Source organism: Apodemus sylvaticus, chromosome 3 (assembly GCF_947179515.1).
Source record: "Apodemus sylvaticus chromosome 3, mApoSyl1.1, whole genome shotgun sequence".
Classification (NCBI taxonomy): domain Eukaryota; kingdom Metazoa; phylum Chordata; class Mammalia; order Rodentia; family Muridae; genus Apodemus; species Apodemus sylvaticus.
This window is the reverse complement of record NC_067474.1, coordinates 117862599-117868598: the sequence shown is the minus strand read 5'-3', so window position 1 is coordinate 117868598 and position 6000 is coordinate 117862599.

The following is a 6000-nucleotide window of genomic DNA, read 5'->3' as shown; positions in this document are numbered from 1 at the left end:
ACCCTCCGGGGACGACTAACAGCTCCTTCTTGGGCTGCGGCCCTGATGTCTGAGTGGTGCCTCTGCTGGACCAGGTTGCTCACTTCTTAGTGATAATAGATTTATTTCTGTTGGTGCTCACTTTCCATCCTTCTCCTACCTCTTAGCATCCCATACCACTGGTCACAGACTTCTCATGACATCATACCCAAACTTTGAGACCTCTTGATCACCATCCCCTTGTTCTGCCCTCTTCTTGAAAGAATATGCTTTCCTGTCCTTCAAGAGCAGGGTTACCATGTGCCATGACTCTGTCATTCACATTGTGCTTATTAAATGACCCCCCAACCTTTCTTCTACCATATTCCTTAGGGGTAGGGAGATCTGAGCATGTACTCAGGAGCCCACATATGTGACACGAGGTATGTAGAATTTGCTGATTCCCCTTTAAATATATACATAGAGCCCATTAAATCTTGAACAGAGGAGCCTGGGGTCCACTCAAGGGTCTGGGCACATGAAGGCTAGTCTCACCAGCAACAGATGAGAGGTTTGGCCATACCTTATGCTTTCTGTCCTAGGTTTTTTTCACAGTATATTGGAAAATCCCCATTGGCCATCCATGGACCACCCCCCCTCAGGGTACTAGATGCTGTTTTAAAAAATAACTTTGCTGATCTGAGAAATAGAATTCTATTTTTGTATTGGCTCATTTTTATGAGGCCATTTGGATGTCTTATTAGGAATTTGTATTTCTTTTTTAAATGAACCACCTATTCATCAGCTGCATCAATTTTTTAGTATCCATATTATCTTCTTCACACTGATTTATTTTATTAATCAAAATAGACCATTATAAGTTTGTTGAGAAGCCAGTTGTCCAAGGCTTGAGAATAACTTAAGTTTTATATACATATCATGCTTTTCTTAATCTATTGAGTCCTTCAATGTTGCTTATAGTGACTTTTGACAAAAATACTTTAATGGAGAAAAGTACTGATTATTATTTTCCAGTGTAGTCTCTTGATTTAAAAAAAATATCATTTACTTTCTCTCTGTGCACTCGTGTGTGCATGTGTGTGTGTGTGTGTGTGTGTGTGTGTATACAACATGCATATGGAGAACAGAGGACACTGTGTAGGAGCTGATTGACTTCCTCCCACTGTCTCCATCCTGAGAATTGAACTCAGGTCATCAGGCTTGGTGGCAGACACCTTTACCCGGTCGGCCATCATGCTTACTCTCTTTATATTTAAGTTTAGAAAAGATATTTATGTCTTATAATTAATTTGTGCCTTAGACTTTTTAATCAAGTTAAATGTGAGCGATACAGAATGTGAGAGAACTTTCTCTAATAATTTATTATCCTTGAATTGATCAAATTTACCAAGCCTTCCTTTGGTTCACACTCAGTAATCATATATATAGAGAGTTTAGTTTATACACTTGTGGTTCTATCTCATGTGTCCAGTTTCTTAGCCTAAAATGCCAGCTGTTTTTCTGAAGACTATAGCATATAAATTTTTTAATTGCCTGGACTTGACTTTTATGTACTTTTTCTTTTAAAAATTCTTTAGATATTTTCTGGCTTTTTTTTCTTATAGACCTTTCCTATTTTTCTTCCTAGGCAAAGCTTTTTTACCAAACTGTGGACAAGCTAGTATGGATGCAATTCTGTTTTTTTTTTTTTAATTCTTAGTCAGTGAGCATATCAAATTTTATATTTCATTTTCCCTATCTGTTTTGTTTATTCAGTTTCACATAGGAGTGAGCACACCAACACCATGTAATTCACATTTCCTGCTTCTTAGTACTTGGTACTGTTCCCAAGCTGTCCCCTGTCCCCTTGCCATCCACCCCATTACATGTGTCACTCACACACTTGTCTCCTGAATTTTTTATGCCCCAGGCTGGCTAGGCAGTGGCGCGCTGTAAATTTCACTTTACATTCACCTTTCAGAATTAATCTGCCCTTCAATGTCCTCTGTCACCAACCCCACGACCGCTCCTGAGTCAGAGATGTGTGTGTGTGTGTGTGTGTGTGTGTGTGTGTGTGTTTGCTAATGACATTTTCTGGCAGCCTCAAGCGCTCATTTGGAGACTTCTTGAATTCGGCAGCATGACTTCCATTTTAATTAGGTTTCTCAGGAGGCATTTACACAACTCATGATATCCATAAGCCTGCAGTGGAAGGGAGAATCCATGCCCAGGGGAGCCCGGAACCTCCAGTATGGCTCCCTGGAGCAGTTTTCTGAGAAGCCTGGCAGAAGCTGGTGGGGGTGGGGAAAGGAATGCAACTCGGATGAGGTCATCTTTAACATGGACTGGAAATTCCAGCTTTTGCTGGAATTCAATGCAATATGGAGCCAGAGTGGGGAAAAACAGCAATATGATTTCCTTCTTTAGCTTGAAAAAAATGATCTTGCTTACCATTATCTTCTTGCATTAATTTTGAGTTAATGTATTGTATTAAGCTATTGTTTTTATGACTGATTTGGGGGGTGTTCCCTTACCTTTGGCATTTGCTATTAGAGTACTCTGCTTTTCCCAATGTCTTTCTGATGCTGCTAGAAATGTCCTACTAGTAGGTTGAGCTTTACCTCCTACCTCCAAAACTATGCCCACATCCTAAATTTTAAAGTCTTTAAATGTATTATATATGCATGCCTGTAATCCCAGCACTCTGAGAGGCAGACGCCAGTGGATTTCTGAGTTTGAGGCCAGCCTGGTCTATAGAGTGAGTTCCAGGACAGCCAGGGCTATACAGAGACATACTCTGTCTCGAAAAAAACAAATCCAAAAAAAAATGTAAATCTATATAAAATATGCAGAGATCTGGTTAAGGTTAAAGATTAGATCATTCTGAATAACAAAATGAGCCCCAAATACAATGGCAAGCATCCTTAAGAGATGCAGAAGAAGAAAAAAGTATCATAGACACAAACAAAAGAGGCCCCACACAGAAGAGAAAGATATACAAAGACATGGACAGAGAGAGAGAGAGAGAGAGAGAGAGAGAGAGAGAGAGAGAGAGAGAGAGAGAGAGAGAGAGAGGGAAGGCATGTAGAGTAGTAAGAGACAGCATAACAAGTGTTAACAATCTTCTGGAGCCTTGCAGGGAAAGCATCATCAGCCAACACCTTGAGTTTAGTGTCAGAATGAGTAAGTTCCTGTTAAGCCACAGAGATTTCTTATTAGGGCACTTGCATTTACATAATATAGCCTCGGAGGCTGTTGTGTTAGTGCTAAGTGCTCCAAAATGTACTCAGAGAAGAAACAAGAAATAAGGGGGAAAATGAAAGTTTCTGGATAAGGTGTGTGTGTGTGTGTGTGCGTGTGCGCGCGCGCGCGCGCGTGCCTATGCCAGTTTGTCTGTAACTTATGAAGTATTTTTACACCCCCCTCCTTCCTGTTACACATCATGTGATGCATACAGAATGCTAGCTTTATTTCTTGTAGCTCTTGAAGAAAAAAACATGACAAATCCTCTTCCCTGTGATTTCTAAATACCTGTTGACCTCTATCCGGGTACTTCACACACTGAGTTATAATGCAAACTGTGTTACTTAGCTTCTCCTTGTCCCAGTGTGGTAAACTCACTGAAGCTTCTTGAAGACAAGGACATGCTTCCTAAGCCAGTCTCCCCAGTATGTATGTGCTATGTATGTGCTAGAAGAATAAATTAAGCTATTTTTTTTTATTTAAGTGAAGCCAAATGTCATTTTGAAAGAAACAATCAAAAGCTTCTAAATTTTGACGTAGAGAGCACATCCACAGGTATTATAATTTCAGTAACACAGCAAGCAGAAATTCCCAGAAAATCAAAACCAAACTAAACAAAACCCAAAATACAAACAGACAGGACACCGTGCCATAGTTCCGGATACAGTCTCTGGCCTGGAACCTGTGGGTTTGTACCCTGACTCTGTTTTAGCTTGGATCACAGTATTCTAATCTGTAAAATCCAGCTCAGCATGGGGGAGATTTAAATGGACGGTCATATGAGGACTCCAGTAAAGTGTATTAGCTATTGTCATCGCTCTCCGGTTACACAACCCCCAATGAGAGGTGATCTGTTTGTGTTCTTCTAACTATGCTGGTAGAAAGAGAGGAAGGATTGAAGAAGAATAGAAACTCAATAACCTCAAGATGAATAAGTATTAAAAGTTTCCTGTCCCAAATGATAACCTGCTGTTTCTGTCATTGTCTTAGAAATATTTGTCCTTCCCAAACATGTAATGGACAGCCTCATAGCAGCATGCCTTCCCTTCTAGGCACACACCATTTTCCATTAACATATGCTGTAGTTCCGTGCCATACTGTCTTTACACCCGTTTAAAGAGCCAATTACCATTTAAAGAGATTTCTTAAACGAGAATAAAAAAAAGTACGTTTAATGGTGTTGCTACCATGTCTGGCTTTCTTCATTCCTTGATGGTTCATGTTTCCGTCTGGTTCCTTCTTGTTTGGTTTCTTTAACAGTTCCTGTGGTGTAGGTTCTTCAGCCATGTGCACTTTTAACTTTCCCTGGGTTTAAAACCATGATTTCACAGTCAGTTCTGAAAAGTGTTTTCACTTATTTGGCAGGTCTTATTTGACAGTCCCTCCCCCCATGCACACATGCCAGTCCTTTAAAGACATTGTTCCACCGTCTTCCTGCTTCCATTCATTATATCTGACAAGAAGTCTGTTCACATATTTATCTTTGTTGCTCTCCGTAAACACAAGGCTTTCCTTCCTCTGGCTCCTTGGGTATTTTCCCCTTTATCGTTAGCTTTAAGCCCCTTAATTATGACGGACTTTATGGATTTTCCTCCAAGCCTCTTGTGGTTGGGTTTTACTAAGCTACTTCAATATGTGGTTTTATGGTTTTCCTTGCATTCATAAAGTTGTTATCATTTTTGTAGTATTCTAATGTATTAGCTATGTAACATGAATGCACTGACTCTTTACAGTTGTATTCCTTGGTCCTTAAGAAAGTTGTGAGGTAAAGCTCTCTTCAGAATCACCAATTATGCCTTGTGTGAGGCCTTGGAAAATAGTGATCCAAAATGACTGGTTTGTTGTGTTTGTTTTTGTTTTTGTTTTTTTTAAATTCTCTTCTCTGGCACTCTATTTTGAATTTTGTTGGGTACATGATAACTGATACTGCCAACTTAATACTATCTAGAATCACTTGGAAGGTAAGCCTCTCAGAGTGTCTATAGGGGATTATTTAGGTTAGGTTAGCCTTTGGGCCTGCCTATAAGGGATTATTATATTATCTAGGTCAGGTTAGCCTCTAGACTTGTCAGTAATCAATTGTACATGTTCCATTTGTTGAGATGAGGAGACCCATCTAAACTATGAGTTGTACCATTCCTTGAGCTGAGGTCCATGATTGAATAAAAAGGAGAAAGCAAGCTGGCAATGTGACCAGTCATTTCTGGTTCTTAATACCATGACTTCCCCATCATGGCTTTGGTGGTTTGAATAGGTATGGCCCCCATGGACTCAGGTGTGTGAATGCTGGGTCCAAAGGTAGTAGCACTAATAGGAGGCATGGCCTTGATGGGGTAGGCATGGCCTTGCTGGAGGAAGTGTTTCACTGTGAGGGTGGGCTTTAAGGTCTCCTATGCTCATGTTCTACCCAGTATGGTTTCCAGTCCCTACTTGCTGCCTATGGGTCAAGATGTAGACCTTTCAGCTCCTTCTCCAGTACCATGTCTGCTTGGACTCTGCCATGTTTCCCACCATGATGATAATGGACTAAACCTCTGAATCTGTAAGCCAGACCCAATTAAATGGTTTCTTTTATAAGAGTTCCTGTGGCCATGGTGTCTATTCACAGGAATCACTAAGAAAATGACAGACACTATCTAAAACTGTCAGGAAAAATAAACCATTTCTTCATTAAGCTGAGTTTGTTTGTGTATTATTGCCTGAAGGAGACAAGTGCCAGAATTTAAGTCACTGATCTTCTTTCCTCTAATGTCTAATCCTCTGTTAATCTTTTTTTTTCTTACATCATCTTCATTTCTA